Below are 17,210 nucleotides of genomic sequence, written 5' to 3'. Positions count from 1 at the left end.
CCACTCACTTTAACAAGTGATTTTAATGAGAAACATCCAGGTGGTGCCAGCAGGATACTTAGGACCAGAGACTCAAGTTTAAAGTCTTAGAATTTCTCTCCCAGTGAAGCAACCAAATTCCGTGTTATAGAAAAGCATATCAAGGAAATATATCTGTGCAGATTCTCATTAGACCAGAGAATCTATTGTAAGTGAAAAGGGGCAAGGATTCAGAGACCTGCCCAATAAAGACATCTAATCTGAAACAATGAGCCAGAGATTGCTCTGGACTCTGTTGCTTTTGCACCCCAGAGTTATTTGGTTTGAATGACTGCCAAATCCTCAAGTTCAAAAGGCAGTCACAAGTGGGGAAAGAGGTCAGCATTCTTGAGGTTGGATTCCCAGAATTCTCCCATTTATTGTAAGCCTCTCCTTCTAAGGTCAGCCCACTCTGCTAGTGGTTTGGTTTTAGAGACAGCCCCTCCCTCTACTATGAAGACTGTGAGAGAGAGTCTGATGGTAAAATCAGCAACCATATTGTCCATGCAAGGACCTGATCTTGGGTATGTCATTTTCTTCCAGAAGCCACCACCGTGGTCATGTCTCAGGTTCATAAGGATGAGCAGCTCTCTCACACTGAATGCATCTGTTCTCATTAGGCCTGTCAGAATAAACACAAGAGTGAGCATTTCATTCTTTTCAAGTGTTTGATTGCAATTGAATGTAAACACACATTCAGTTAATAGGAATTTATGTTAGCCATTAAGCTTGTTTTGTCTTTGAAGCCTTTCATTCTTTTGCCCTGCGTGTTAAACGTGCCCTGATGGGTTTTGCCTCCAAATGACCACAAGGAACCAGCCATTTCTTCTTTTTTTTAATTTAATTTAATTTTATTATTTATTTGATTGCATGAGATCTCAGTTGTGGCATGTGCGATCTTTTCTTTCTAGTTTCTTTCTAGTTTCTAGTTTCTTTCTAGTTTCTTTCTAGTTTCTAGCTGCGGCATGTGGGATCTAGTTCCCTGACCAGGGATTGAACCCTGACCCCCTGCAATGGGAGCACAGAGTCTTAGCCACTGGACCACCAGGGGAATCCCATGAACCAGCCACTTCTGTTCTGCATTGGCATCACGCTGACCAAGTCACCTTCATGTCTCCTCTGTTACTGTGAGAGCCTCCTTACTACCCTCTCTGCTCCAGTTCTGCACTCCCCTCCCCAACAAAATCTGTTGGCCATGATCTAACCCAAATCTGATAGTGTCAACACCCTCCCCTTGCTAAAAACCTTTTGCTCTTAGGCTAAGACCCAGAACCCTTCCCTGGTCTCTACCTGCCTCTGCCACCTCATCTTGACCCTTTTTTCATCCAGCCCTCCCTGCCTGCAGCCACATTAACCTCATGGCTTCCCCCACCTTTCTCCTCCACTCACCCAATGATCACAGTTCGAATGGAACTTCATAGGGAAGTTTCCCATGAGACCACCTATTTAGGGCCAGTCTCTTTAAGTTTTCACTAACCATGTTTCTTTTCTTAAGAGTAATTACCTCCATTTTTTAAAGGAGTAATTACCTCCATTTTTAATTACACATTCATGAGTGTGATTATTTGATAAAGATTCATCTCCCTACTGGTCTCTAGGCTTTGTGAGACCAGGAACACAGCTGCTCACTATCATATCCCTGGGCCCTTACCCCAGTGCCTGGCAGGTAAACAGATTCCCATGGGACATTCTTTGGGTGAATTTCAGAGGTAGACACTAAGTGGAAAACAGACAACTGTGAGTAAGAGCTGTTGTTTTAAAAGGTCAGTACATTTGAAGGTAAGGTTAATTATCCTCAAAACTTCGAGACAAGGTTACTCATAAAAATGGACACATGATGGATGAGGGACTTCCAGTGGCTAAGACTCCACACTGCCAATGCAGGGGCCCCAGGTTCAATCCCTGGTCAAGGACCTAGATCCCAGATGCCACAACTAAGAATTCATATGCTACAATGAAGTTCGAAGATCCTGTGTTGCTGCAACTAAGACCTGGCGTAGCCAAATAAATAAATAAATAATTTTTTTTAAAAGACCTGAAACACATAATAGATGAGATTATCTGTGCACAGAATCCAGGAGAGAGAAAAGTCCTAACAGCTTGTCAAAACCACAGAGGAAAGGCAGAAAAGCCTGGAGTATATGATCAAAAGTCAGGTGGTGCTAGTGGTAAAGAACCTGCCTGACAATGCAGGAGATGTAAGAGACATGGGTTCAGTCTCCAGGTTGGTAAGATTCCCTAGAGGAGGGCATGGCAACCTACTCCAGTAGTCTTGCCTGGAGAATCCCATGGACAGAGGAACCTGTTGTCCATGGGGTCAAAAAGAGTAGGACAGAAATGAAGCAACTTAACACGCATGCATACAGGGAGAGGGAGAGAGAGAGCAGGGAGCACTGAGGTCCTGGGCTGACCCGGGTTAAACACAGTCTCTGGAGACCGGTTTGTAGCATGGTCTGTCAGACCACATTAATAGGCACAATTAATGGGGACCAAGGGTGAGACAGGTCAGGTCCCATCAAACAACCAGAAGAAATGATTTGTTAATGCGCCATGCTGGGGAGTTGGGGTCCACCCAGATCTATAAGTAGAGAGTAGTAACTGACCAATGGCATGTGGTCTGTGTGATGAAAGTGCACGGCATCAACAAGGAGAAAGGCCTGAGTACCAGAGGTTCCCACTCCCTGTTTGTTGGATGGAGGATTGTTGCTCGGCTGGCTCATGTTTGACTGATAACTCTGACCACGGAGATCATCCACACCATGAGGCTCTAGACTCAGGTTCCCCAAGCAGTCACTAATCATAGACTAGACTTATATGGAGCCTTCCTGCTCCAGTGGAGAGAAAAACAGACCCACTGTGGTTAGCTGAATAATGACCAAAGGATTGGTGAATTGGTTGAATATCGTTGGTTGACCCCCAAAGATATTCACATCTTAATCCCTGGAACCTGTCTCTGTGTTACCTTATGTGGTAAAACGAACTTTGCAGATGTGATTAGTAAGGATTTTGAGGTGGGGAGATTGTGTTGCATTATCTAGATAAACCAAATATAATCCAAAGGGGGAGGCAGGAGCACAGGGTCAGAGAGAGATGGGGAGATGGCAATGCTGATGGCTTTGAAGATAGATGAAAGGGCCAAAGAATGAAGGAAGGGCGTCTCTAGAAGCTGGAGAACTCAAAGAAATATTCTCTTCTAGAGCTTCCAGAAGAAACGCAGGCATGCCCACACCTTGATTTTAGACCAGTGAAACAAAGTTCAGGCTTCTATTTCCAGAACTGCAAGATAATACATCTGTAGGGGGTTTTGTTGTTGTTGTTGTTATTATCTTATTGAAGCATAGTTGATTTACAATGTTGTTAGTTTCAGGTATACAACAAAGTGAATTAGCTCTACATATATATCTTTTTTTTGTATTCTTTTCTCTTATAGGTTATTACAAAATATTGATTATAGTTCCCTATGCTATACAGTAGGTCCCTGTTGGTTACCTATTTTTTAAATATTTATTTATGTATTTATTTGTCTGTCTTGGGTCTTAATTGTGGCACTCGGGTCTTCATTGTATCATTAAGTTGTGGGCTCTTTTGTTGTGACCCACAGACTCTCTAGTTATGGCATGTGGGCTTAGTTGCTCTGAGGCATGTGGGATCTTAATTCCCCAACCAGGGGGTCAAACTCACATCCCCAGCATTGCATGGTGGTTTCTTAACCACTGAAACACCAAGCAAGTCCCCTTGGTTATCTATTTGATATGTAATAGCATGGTGTGTATTTGTTAATCTCAACCTTCTAATTTATCCCCCCTCCCAGCCTCTTTTCCCCTTTGGTTACCATAAGTTTGTTTTCTGTGTCTGTTGCTCTGTTTTGTATGTAAGTTCATTTGTATCTTATTCTCTTTTGGCTTCCACATATAAGCTGTGTCATATTATCGTCTTCTTTCTTTTTCTGGCTTACTTCACTTAGTCTGATCATCTCTAGGTCCCACTGTGTGTTGCTTGAAGCCACTAAGCTTGTGGCAATTTGTTACAGCAGCAGTAGGAAACTAATACACAGTAATATGAGGATCTGGCCGACAGATTGTTACCTCGATCATGCATAAGTCTCTGGAGAGTTTAATTGCTTTCCTTCAGTTCTCCTGGGCCAGACGCCTGCTAGAGGCATAGACCAAGTTTCTGAATCTGCTGAGAACCGGTATGACTGACCTCAACTTCCTGAAAGGTCCTTCCTTCCCCGCTGGGATGCCTCGCCTCGCCTGGCCTGAGGCACTCCTGGCTCTTCTCTGTAAAGACCACACTGGCCACTGACAGTTACTCATTCGTGGGGGCTGCTCTGGGGACAAAGCACAGCCTATGGCACCAGAGAGGCCCGAGTTCAAATCCCTCCTCCAGGCCTGAGATGACCCCTTCTTGATTTATACTGTGGTTGTATGGATTGAGAGAGGTGATGTGTGTCTAACACCAAACACAGGATCAGTGCCAGAGTAGGCATCCATTCAAGGTTACCCCTCTCTTCCCACAGGTGCCAGCTCTACCATGAGTCTTTGCTGTCCTCAGCTTTTTTAATGTAGGTCTTTCCAGCTACTTTCTCTACAGCTTTGCAAACCTAGTGATAGCCCTGTCTCTTCTAGCACCCTAACTGCAGATCAATGCCCTCAGCATCACCCTCCCAGTGACTTGATGTCTAGTTGGAGTTTCCCCAGAAATGTTACCTGAGACAAGGATCCCAGCGGTGGTGGTTTGTCTGGGAGATGGTCCCAGAAAATACCAGTGGAGGAAATGTACATGTGTCTTTTGATTTGTGCTGGTAAGGAACACCGTTTCACCAGCAAACCAAAGGCTGCTTTGTCTGGTATAGGCTTTCTATTATACTTTCAAATATCCTACAAAACTGCCTCCATTTGGCAAGTTTCAAAGCCAAAATCTGCATATATTAAAGGTTTTTTAAGCCCAAGATAAACTTTTCATCACCTCTAAAACCTTTACTTCTTTCCCCCATTCCATCACCTAAAGGTTACAGCCTCCCAGGGTTACTGTTATTATTACCTGAGAATATTTCCAAATATCCAGATAATTGAGAACCTTAATTAATAAGTGTGGATAATAGGAGGGTCACCATATGAAACGTAGGCTGATCATTGCCTGAATGAAGTACAGAGAAGGCCTTTCAGATGTGCTCAGTCCTGAAAAGCCAACACTGACATGCTGATGCTGTTCATCATTAAGTGGTATGTATCCAATGCCCGCAAGGTGTAAGGCACTGCGCTGGGTGCTGGGAGGCACTCGGAGAGGCTTGAGAAGGTTTTGGGCAAAACAGAACTTTCCTTCCCTAAAATTCTTAGTCTGTTACAGCTTCCACTGTTAAGAGTCTTTTTTTTTTTTTTCCTGGCCTTATTCGGCATCCCCTTATACAATGAACCTCTCACTAGGAGGGACTGAAACCTCATATATCATGTGGCTGAGAGGGGCCCTGAGGTCCTACTGGTGTACAGACAGAGACTCGGAGGGGAGGTAATTATTAGCTGGGAGCGACCTAACCCACAGGTGGTACAGCTTAGTCCTGAAATCTTTGTCCCCAGTATCTGCTTTCTTCACATTTTAAGCAGTTTCCAGACCTTTGCACTTGTGGGTGGGGGAATTAATTAAGGGTTGGCGTCTGAGATAGCTTTCTAAGAGCATGTACAGGCAAAGTGGATTCCCCCAGCTGTACCTCTTTCTACTTGATAGCTGGCAAGCTCTGCTCCAGTGAGCCCAGCAGACCCTGTGCTGCCTAACCTCCTCTGAACACCCTTCTGTCTCAGTACTGTTTCTTCTCTGACCACTATGTGAATGTGAAAGACGCTTAGTAATGTCTGACTCTTTGCGACCCATGGACTTTACAGTCCATGGAATTCTCCAGGCCAGAATACTGGAGTGGGTAGCCTTTCTCTTCTCCAGGGGATCTTCCTAACCCAGGGATCGAACCCAGGTCTCCCACATAGCAGGCGGATTCTTTACCAGCTGACCACTATACCCAGATCCTATAGGAAAATCATTTTAAATGTTCATTCTTGAGCCCCTCCCCAAACCTCCTGAATCAGAACTCATCTATGGGGCTCCAGCCAAGGAAACCACACTTGTAAACAGGCTTTCCATGTGTTTCAGACCACACCAGAATCTGAGGACCACTCAGTGTGGCTTAGACAGCCGGCACCATCTGGCTGTGGCTACCCTCTGACCTTACCTCCGTCAGCCAGGTTGAACTGCTCCCTATTCTAGAAACAGATCTTGTAATGTCAAACCTCTGCATCTTTGCTCACTCTATTTCCCCTGCCTCGTTTGCTTTTCTTTCACTAAACAAGCAAATTCCTGTTCCTCTTCCAAAGCCCTCTTGAAATGTCCCTCAATCTCTGTCACTCCCTATAACTCCTTCCCCCAGAAGACTCTCCTGCTCCCTCCTCCCACCTCACAGCTATTGATATCTGCCTCTAGGACAGCACTTTTCTTATTTTACATATATTTTTAATATTTATGTATTTATTTGGCTGTGTCGGGTCTTAGTTGGATATCTTTTGTTGTGGTGCATGGATTATCTAGTTGCAGCACATGAGCCCCGGAGCACAGGGGCTTAGTAGTTGCCACATGCAGGCTTAGCTGCTTCTCGGCATGTGGAATCTTAGTTCCTCAACCAAGGATCAGACGCACATCCCCTGCATCGCAAGGCAGATTCCTAAGCAGCGGACCACCAGGGAAGTCCCACTTTTCTTTTTATATTAATGAACTCTAAGGCTGTACCTCCGGAGAAGTCACTGGCAACCCACTCCAGTACTCTTGCCTGGAAAATCCCATGGATGGAGGAGGCTGGTGGGCTGCAGTCCATGGGGTCGCTAAGAGTTGGACATGACTGAGCGACTTCTCTTTCACTTTTCACTTTCATGCATTGGAGAAGGAAATGGCAACCCACTCCAGTGTTCTTGCCTGGAGAATCCCAGGGACGGGGGAGCCTCGTGGGCTGCCGTCTATGGGGTCGCACAGAGTCGGACATGACTGAAGCGACTTAGCAGCAGCAGCAGCAGCAAGGCTGTACCTCAGTCCAGGGCTGCGGGGAGCACACCTTGCCCATTTGTGCATATTAGAAACAGTCACCCCTTCCTTCAGAGCCAGACACACAGCTTGTCAACAGGAGCACAGGCCGCATCCCAGCTCCCTCACCTCTCCACAGTCTCCCTTGTGCAGGAGAGAGCCTGTCGACTGTGTGCAGAGACTCTCCACCTGTCCTCTCTGCTAACGAAGAGCTCCTGAAGGCCCTGGCACTTGTTCATGTTTATACATCCCCAGTGTAGATGTCTGGCCCTGTAATGACTCTCTGTGAAAGGTTTTATAAGCTGCAGTGAATTGAATGCAGCCTGTGAACACAGGCAAGCTGACTGCCCACATGTCATCAAATGCTGTGAATTGCAGAAGGCCCTCGGAGCAGCAGAGGCTGGATGAGTTATGTTGTCTATTCTGTTCTCTGTGGATTCTGGATATTTTAACATCTGCAACTGGAAATTGTTTAGAGCTGTGAGACTATAACAGATGCCTAAAGCAGTCTGTTAGCTCATTCTTTACTTTGTGGACCTGAAAAAAAAAAAAAAAAAAACCCATATATATTTTGAATGAAAAGTGGAAGTGAAAGTTGCTCATTTGTGTCTGACTCTTTGCGACCCCATGGACCATACAGTCCATGGAATTCTCCAGGCCAGAATACTGGAGTGGGTAGCTGTTCCCTTCTCCAGGGGATCTTCCCAACCTAGGCATTGAACCCAGGTCTCCCACATTGCAGGCAGATTCGATTCTATTATGTTTTGAATAGTAGTCCTTTATCAGATATGTCTTATACAAGTATTTTCTCCCAGTCTGTGGTTGGTCTCCTCATTCTCTTGATACTGTCTTTCACTGAACAGCTTTTAATTTTTAGGAAGTCTAGCATAACAATAAATTCTTTCATATTTAATCATAATAACATTGGTGTTATTCCTAAAAAGGCATTGCCATATCCAAGGTCATCCAGGTTTTCTCCTATGTTTTCTTCTAGGTTTATAGTTTTGCATTCAGATAATTTTGAGTTAATATTTGTAAAGAGTGTAAGGCCTAAGTATCTACATATGTATGTGAATGTTCAATTGTTACAGCACCATTTATTGAAAAGACTGTCTTTACTCCATTGTACTGCCTTTTCTTCTTTGTCAAAGTGCAGTTGACTATAACTATGTGGGTCTATTTCTGCAATCTTTATTCTTTTAAACATTTTTATTTTATATTGGAATATAATTGATTTACAATGTTAGTTGTAACCATGTTAGACTTGTTAACATTGTAACACAATGTTAGTCTAACAATGTGTTAGTTTCAGGTGTATGGAAAAGTGATTCAGTTAGACATATACGTATACTCAGTATCCTTTTTCAAATTTTTTCCCATATAAGTTATTACAGAATATAGAGTTCTCTGTGCTATACAGTAGGCCCTTATTGGTTATCCATTTTTATATAATAGTGTGTATATGTTAATCCTAATCTCCTAATTTATTTCTCCCCTCCCCACCTTTCCTCTTTTAATCATAAGTTTGTTTTCTAAGTCTGTGAGTCTGTTTCTGTTTTGTAAGTAAGTTCATTTTTTTTAAAATTAGTTGAAGTTAATTTCAATCATTTTTAAAAATTTCACATATGAGTGATATTATATGGCACTTTCTGTTTCTGACTTATTGTACTTAGTATAATTTCTAGGTCCATCCCTGTCAATGAAAATGGCATTATTTCATTCTTTGTCATGTCTGAGTACAATTCTATTGTACACATATACATTTTCTTTATTCATTTATCTGTTGATGGATATTTAGGTTGCTTTCCATGTCTTGGCTATTGTAAATATTGCTGCAGTGAACACTGAGGTCCAGGTATCTTTTCAAATTATGGCTTTATCCAGATACATTCCCAGGAGTGGAGTGGCATTGTTGGATCATATGATAGCTCTATTTTTAGTTTTTTAAAGAACCTCCATCCTGTTCTCCATAGTGGCTGTAACCAGTTTATATTCCCACCAACAGTGTAGGAGGGTTCCTTTTTCCCCACACCCCTCTCCAGCATTTGTTGCTTGTAGACTTTTTGATGATGGCCATTCTGACTGGTGTGAGGTAATACATCATTGTAGTTTTGATTTATATTTCTCTAATAATTAGAGATATTGAGCATCTTTGCATGTGCTTTTTGGCCATCTGTATGTCTTTTTGTTTTGTTTTGTTTTTGATATTGAACTTCATGAGCTGTTTGTATATTTTGGAGATTCATTCCTTGTTAGTCACATCATTTGTAAATATTTTCTCCCATTCTGTGGGTTGTGTTTTTTGTTTTGTATACGGTTTCCTTTGCTGTGCAAAAGTTAAGTTTAACTAGGTTCCATTTGCTTATTTTTGTTTTTATTTTCATTACTATAGGAGGTGGATCCAAAAAGATATTGCTGCAATTTATGTCAGAATCTTCTGCCCATGTTCTTTCTCTGAGGTTGTTTTTTTTCCTAATATTTATTTATTTGACTATGCCAGGTCTTTTTATTTATTTATTTATTTTTAATTGAAGGATAATTGCTTTACAGTATTGTGTTGGTTTCTGACATACAGCAACATGAATCGGCCATAGGTATACATATGTCCCCTCCCTCTTGACCCTCCCTGTCACCTCCCATGCCATCCCACCTTCTAGGTTGTCAGAGAGCCCCGGTTTGAGTTCCCTGCATCACACAGCAAATTCCCCTTGGCTATCTATTTTACACATGGTGGTGTATATGTTTCTATGCTACTCTCTCCGTTCGTCCCACCCTCCCCTCCCTCCCGCTAACCCATGTTCACAAGTCTGTTCTGTGTGTCTGCATCTCCATTGCTGCCCTGCAAATAGGTTCATCAGAACCATCTTTCTAGATTCCACATGTATACATTAAATATGATATTTTTTTCTCTTTCTGACTTACTTAACTCTGTGTAATAGGCTCTAAGTTCATCTGCCTCATTAGAACTGACTCAAATGCATTCCTTTTTATGGCTGAGTGATACTCCATTATATATATGTACCACAGCTCTGCACCAGGTCTTAGCTGCAGCACATGGAATCTTCAGTCTTCACTGCAGCATGCAAACTTAGTTGCAACATGTGGAATCTAGTTCCCTGACCAGGATCAAACCCGGGGCCCTTTCACTGGGAGCACAGAATCTTAGCCACTGGACCACCAGGGAAGTCTTCTTCCCTCCTCTAAGAGTTTTATAGGGTCCAGTTTTACATTTAGGTCTTTAATCCATTTTAAGTTTATTTTTCTGTATGGTGTTAGAGAATGTTCTAGTTTCATTCTTTTACATTAGCTGTCCAGTTTTCCCAGCACTATTTCCCTGTTGTGTATTCTTGCCTCCTTCATTGTAGATTAATTGACCATAGGCACATGGGTTTATTTCTGGGCTTTCTATTCTGTTGCTTTGATCTATAATATAAGAAGTATAAGATATAGACAGAAAAGTACACAGTTCATAAGTGTACAGATTTTCACAAAGTGAAAACACTTATGAGACCTTGTTTTGGAAAAAAGATTCCTGTTTCTCAAGGGTGGTATTTTGGGCAGAACAATTTTTTTGTGAACTGTCATAGATAAACACAGCTGGACATTAGTTAAATTTGTGAAAGCAGATTTATTCAGAAACTGACAGTAGAGGGAAAGCTGAGCACCAGTTCTATTTGTGCAGAGGGAACGGAGGAGCAGGAAGGAGGCAGTGAGCAGTGAGCAAGGAAAAACTACAAAGAACTGGACAAAGGTGTTAGTCCACATGAAAGCCATCTAGATTTGCTAACTGGCTTATTGACTGAAGCTTATTAATTGAAAGTTAGGCCCCTACCCTCCCACAGAGACTGAGAGACAGAGGCTCTATCGTCAGGTATTGCTGAAGCAAACAGCAAATGATTCTGGCAGCCTTGGGTTTTTATCAGGCAGACACTTTAAGTTGCCCTTGAACTGTTAGAAACTGTTAGTATTAGTTCAAGACTTTATAGTCAAAGTTGAGGCCTTACATCAAGGAAAGGGCTCAAGGATTTCTCTGGTGGTCCAGTAGCCAAGACTCCACACTCCTATGCAGGAGGCTGGGTTCAATCCCTGGTGTTGGAACCAGATCCCACATGCCACAGCTAAGAAAGAGTTCATGTGCCACAACTAAAGATAGTTAGATCAGTCTCTCAGTCATATCTGACTCTTTGCAACCCCACGTATTGCAGCACTCCAGGCTTCCCTGTCTATCACCAACTCCCGGAGCTTGCTCAAACTGATGTCCATTGAGTCGGTGACACCATTCAACCGTCTCATCCTCTGTCATCCCCTTCTCCTTCTGCCTTCAATCTTTCCCAGCATCAGGATCTTTTCTAATGAGTCAGTTCTTTGCATCAGGTGGCCAAAGTATTGGAGCTTCAGCTTCAGCATCAGTCCTTCCAATGAATATTCAGGACTGATTTCCTTTAAGATGGACTGGTTGGATCTCCTTGCGGTTCAAGGGACTCTCAAGAGTCTTCTCCAACACTGCAGTTCAAAAGCATCAGTTCTTCGGCACTCAGCTTTCTGTATGGTCCAACTCTCACATCCATACATGACTACTGGAAAAACTATAGCTTTGACTAAATGGACCTTTGTCAGCAAGGTAGCGTCTCTGCTTTTTAATAGGCTGTCTAGGTTTGTCATAGCTTTTCTTTCAGGGAGCAAGCGTCTTTTAGTTTCTTGACTGCAGTCACCATCTGCAGTGATTTTGGAGCCCCCAAAAATAAAGTCTATCACTGTTTCCATTGTTTCCCCATCTATTTGCCATGAAGTGATGGGACCAGATGCCATGATCTTCATTTTTTGAATGTTGAGTTTTAAGCCAGCTAAAGATCAGCTAAAGATCCCATATGCCAAAAGAAAAATCAAAGATCCCACGTGTTGCAGCTGAGACCCAGGGCAGCCAAATAAATAAAAAAGAAGGCACACAGCTGCTTTTAAAAATAGTAAATAAATAAATGAAGAGGGCTCAGAGGAGGCTGGCTAGAGTTTGGTTGAGGAGAGAATCTTTGTCAGCACAACTGTCCCACAGATTAAGGACTTTAAAAATCATCCCCACCACCACATTATGCAAAAGTAATTAGCTTCATGCATTTCCAAATGCCCTATCCCACAAAAACCACACTAGGTAACATCTAATATGCCTACCAGCCTTGAAATCCTACAGTAATGTCACTGGCTATTTTGTCTCCATTTGAAGATAGAGATAAAGAAACAGGCTGAAAAGACAGTACACAGAGTGCTAGACATGGGGTTGGAAGCTGTAGGAGGTTATGACCTTCCTCTGCAAATTTTCACATGAATGCACACTCCCTTGCCTGTATTACTTTGCACAGATTCCCAGGAAGACCAGGCAAGGAAGTGGGCAGACTATGGGGTTAACCCTAATTAAAATTCTGATTATGCCATTTAACTTTATTTCCATGAGTCACTTAGCTTCTTCTGGCCTTGCTGAGCTTTGCAAAGCCAGTCTTCAGTGGTTCCTGCTCAAGGTACACAGGCAGCCATACCCTCTAGAGCCGGTTCTCCGAGGCTCTGCCAGCTGCATGGCCCAGCAACTGGGAACCTGTACCAACCAGCATTCTCCAGTCTACTCCCTTTCCCCACACCTGCTCCTGACAGTGGGTGTGGGCCTGAAGGACTAGAAGGAAAGGAACCAGGAGATGAAAGAAAGCAAGCAGACAGCTTGGTTAAAAAAACTGCGCAACTGCCATTCAAACCCTGCCAGGGCCTCCATGCAAGAGGCACGCTGTCCAACTCCAGGAGAGAGGGCATTAAAATGGACTTGGCAGAGGAAAAAGTACCTAACGCAACTGAATATTCCCTAGGAAACACACTATTTTAATAGCTAGGAAAGCCTTAGAAGGTTTTGGACCAAGACGAGATGTCATAAAGTTCCCTTATACCCAGTAGGAAAGGGATTTGGCTGAGCAAATTAGATAGCTAGGAAAGACAAACCCTTCTCTGTTTATACTTTGTTGTTTTGAGAACTCTCAAAGGACCAGTTATAGTTGTTAACTACCTCCTGGTGGTGTAAGGAAAGTCCAGACCTTCAGGACCCAGAGGTCTGGCTACCATCTTGGCTGGGGAAAAAATGTGGTTCACTCTTTTGTGGAACTTTTCCCCCCAAGAACAAAAATAGTTTTTCTCAATAGTTATCCACATGCCTAACCACAAGAGTCTGGACTTTCTCCTGTTGGTAAAGGGAGGTTTAAAGCATTTCACATGGAGGATAGATATGATTGAGTTTCAAAATACTCATCCTGGTTCCTAACACACCATTTACTGTTTTAGAAAAATTTTTGTATTTTGTTTCTTTTACTTTTAAATAAGCTTTTTTATTTTGAGATAACTGTAGATTCACATGCAGTTCTAAAAAATAAGACAGAAAGGTCCTATGTACTTCTTTCTCAATTTCTTCTTGGTAACAGTCTTGTAAAACTGTACTACATTAATCACAACCAGGATACTGACAATTGATGCAGTGAAAAAATAGGAAAGCTCCTTCACTGCAAGGATCTCTCATGTTGCCCGTTTAAAGCAACATCTACTTCCCTCTCACTTCTGCCCCCTCCTTACCCCTTGGCAAACTCTAATCTGTTCTCCATTTCTTTACTGTTGTCATTTCAAGGATGTTATATAAATGGATCATACAGACCTGTGCCTTAGAGAATTGCTGTTATCGCTGCAAAATTCTCTGGAGATCCGTCCAGATTGTTGTGTGTATCAATAGTTTGTTCCTTTTCTGGTTGAGTAGTAATCCATGGTATGGATGTACCCAAGGTTTTTTTGTTTGCATATATATTTTTTTAACTATTCACCTGTTTGAAAGACATTTGGACTATTACGAATACAAGTGATATAAATATTCATGTACAGGCTTTTGTCTGAATATAAGTCCTATTTCTCTGAGCTAAATGCTCAAAATTGCAAATACTAGGTCATATGATAGTTGCATGTTTAGTTTTTTTAAATAACCTTGAATCCTTGGAATAAATCTCATTTCATCATGGAGTATATTTCCATTTACATATTCCTGAATTTTATTTGATATGTTTTGTTAGAAGTGTTTGTATCCATTTTCCTAAGGGATATTGTGCTATAATTTTTTGTAGTACTTTTGTCTAGTTTTGATGTCAAGGTTGTTCAGTTCAGTCACTCAGTTGTGTCTGACTCTTTGCGACCCCGTTGTTGGTCCTTTAATGGACTGGAACCTGGTGGCCTGGAGTCGACGATAAGAAAGTAAGAGAGAGAAAGAGGCTGATAGCGCTTGTTGGTCCTTTAATGGACCGGAACCTGGTGGTTCGGAGAGTAAGAGAGAGAAAGAGGCTGATACCCCCTGGTTTACGCGGAAAGCCAATATAGCCCTGTTCTTAGGGCTCGCGCTGCTGCACGTAGGCACCAGGCGCCCTCTCGAGTGGGTGAAGGCGCAGTGCGCCTTCTGGAGAGGGTCTTAGAAGCCAGGGCAAGAAAGTGAGCTCAGCGGGCCTCCACGCTCCAAGGAATTAGCCAGAAATAGAAAGAGAGAGAGAGAGAAGAAAGAAAGAAAGAAGGAAGGAAGGGAGGGAGGGAGGGAGGAAGGAAGGGAGGAAGGAAGGAAGGGAGGGAGGAAGGAAGGAAGGAAAAGAAAGAAAGGAAGACACGGGGACCAAAGCTCTGATGGAGCAAAGGTGTTTTAATCAACATGGCGTGGGCATATATACTGTCTTACAAGGTGGTTATTCTCAGCAAAGACAAAGATTAAAATTCCAGACTTACAAAACATAAGACGATCCCTATCAAAGAGAGAGAGTTGCAAACAATCACCTTTTACCATATGGCTCATAAAAAGGAAGAGGGTACTTATCACTGTAATGAGAAATGCCTGGATTCCTCAGCCCCGGGAAAGGCGTGCCTCGCCTCTTAATTCCTGAATATTCAGGAATCAATAAGGGCCAGAGGGTTCCTGACAGATCCAAAACAGCACACAGGAAGCCTCTTGTTAAATGCTTCCTGACACCCTTGAACTGCAGCACGCCAGGCTCTGTATCCATCACCAACTCCTGGAGTTTACTCAAACTCATGTCCATTGAGTCAGTGATGCCACCCAACTATTTCATCCTCTTTCGTCCTTTTCTCCTCCCACCTTCAATCTTTCCCAGCATCAGGGTCTTTTCCAGTGAATCCGCTCTTCACATCAGGTGGCCAAAGTATTGGAGTTTCAGCTTCAACATCAGTCCTTCCAATGAATATTCAGGACTGATCTCCTTTAAGATGGACTGGTTGGATCTCCTTGCTGTCCAAGGGACTCTCAAGAGTCTTCTCCAACACCACAATTCAAAAACATCAATTCTTCGGCGCTCAGCTTTCTTTATAGTCCAACTCTCACATCCATACATGACTCCTGGAAAAATCAAAGCTTTGAATAGATGGACCTTTGTTGGCAAAGTAAGCTCTCTGCTTTTTAATATGCTGTCTAGGTTGGTCAAGGTTGTACTACTATATAAAATGAATTCCCTTCTCTTCTATTTTCTGAAAAGGATTCTATAGAATTGGGGCTAATTCTTATTTAAACATTCAGTGGAACTCTCCAGTGAAATTACCTGGGCTTGGAGATTTTGCTTGGGAGAGTATTTAAATTATAAGTTAAATACTACCTTATAAAATTATAAAATACTACACTATAACTATTATCCTAACAGTAGTTTGTTAGTCATTCGGTTGTGTCTGACTCTTTGCAACCCCATGGGCTGTAGCCCATCAGGCTGCTCTTCCATGGGATTTCCCAGGCAAAAATACTGGAGTGGGTAGCCATTCCCTTCTCCAGGGGATCTTTATTCAAATTATGCTTTGGGTAAATTGTGTCAACTTTGTTGATGTTTTCAAAGAGCCAGGCCTTTTTTTCATTTATTTTCTCTCTCTCATTTTTTATTTTCAATCTCATTGATATATATTCTTTATTATTCCCTTTCTTCTGATGATTTGGGCTTCTTTTGCTCTTCTTTTTCTAGGTAGGCACTTAGATTATTGATTTGATACATTGACTCTTTCTTAAAGTATAGCAGCTCCCAATTTATAGGGAGTAGTTCTATAAATTTCCCCATCAGCACAACTTTATCTCTGTTCCACAAATTTTGATATATTGTATTTCACTTTCATTCACTTGAATGTATTTTTTAAATTTTTCTTGAGGTTCGTCTTTGGCCTATTGATTATTTAGAAGTAGAAAAATGTCAAAACAGAGGAAGCGAAATTCTAAACTGTCAAAGCAATTCCCTTGTGTAAGACTTTCTCCATACAGGGTGTTGTTACAGACATTCAGAAGAATGGTGTGTATCTTGATTCCAAAGATAGATTTGCAGGTCCTGGCATGAAGGAATAGGTTGCCACCTCATGTAGGAGACATGCTTTGTGATGGCTGGTTCTGTAGTAAAGGATTCTTTGATTAAAAGTTAACAGAAACCCATCAGACTAATTTTGGGGAAAAAGGAAAACGAAAGAAAGAATTGGGGAGATTATTGGAAAATTTAAAGGAATTCCTGTAGACATCCCCCCAAACACTGAGAGTCATGGTAAACTGGAAGCTGAGCCATCAAACTAAAGCAGCTCCTATTCTCAATTGTCTAACAAAGAAACTCCTCTTTGCAGACAAGTTTTCTCTATTTCTCAGTGCATGAGGGAAAAGGTAGCTATCTGGTCCTCCTGAATCTGCTAGCCCAACTATTCAAGAAAGACTGACCAGAATTTCTGTACCACAGTTACACAGTTCAGGTACAAAAAAAACTGATCTGGCCTACCTTGGGTAAGGATTTACCTGTCATCCCATCACTTGTAACAAGTACACAGGCACATGGACTTCTGTCCTCTGCTCAGTAAAAGTTTCTGAAGCAAGCTCTCTCAGAACAGGTTTTGTGAGACAGTATAGGGATGGGATGAACATGAATGACAATGCTGACACAGTATGTGAGCCCTGCATCCACCTGTTGGATCATGAGAAGGTCCACTGGGAGGTATGCATGTTCCTGGATCCAAATTGTTTAAGTTCCACCAACCACTGCCCTTTTCTCTGATAAACAAGGAACTCCATGATGCAGTAAGAAAAAACAGCCTGGAATTTCTTGCTAGAGACTTTGAAG

At 42.3% G+C, this 17,210-nt stretch overlaps 1 long non-coding RNA gene across 1 annotated transcript in view; it reads left to right on the top strand.

Annotated features, from left to right (window-relative positions):
• Positions 1–17,210, top strand: part of LOC122443519 — a 31,114-nt gene that overhangs the window by 12,836 nt on the left and 1,068 nt on the right. The window lies entirely within an intron of this gene.

This window comes from Cervus canadensis, chromosome 6, assembly GCF_019320065.1.
Source record: "Cervus canadensis isolate Bull #8, Minnesota chromosome 6, ASM1932006v1, whole genome shotgun sequence".
In the NCBI taxonomy this organism is placed as follows: domain Eukaryota; kingdom Metazoa; phylum Chordata; class Mammalia; order Artiodactyla; family Cervidae; genus Cervus; species Cervus canadensis.
This window is presented reverse-complemented; position numbering and strand designations above follow the sequence as displayed.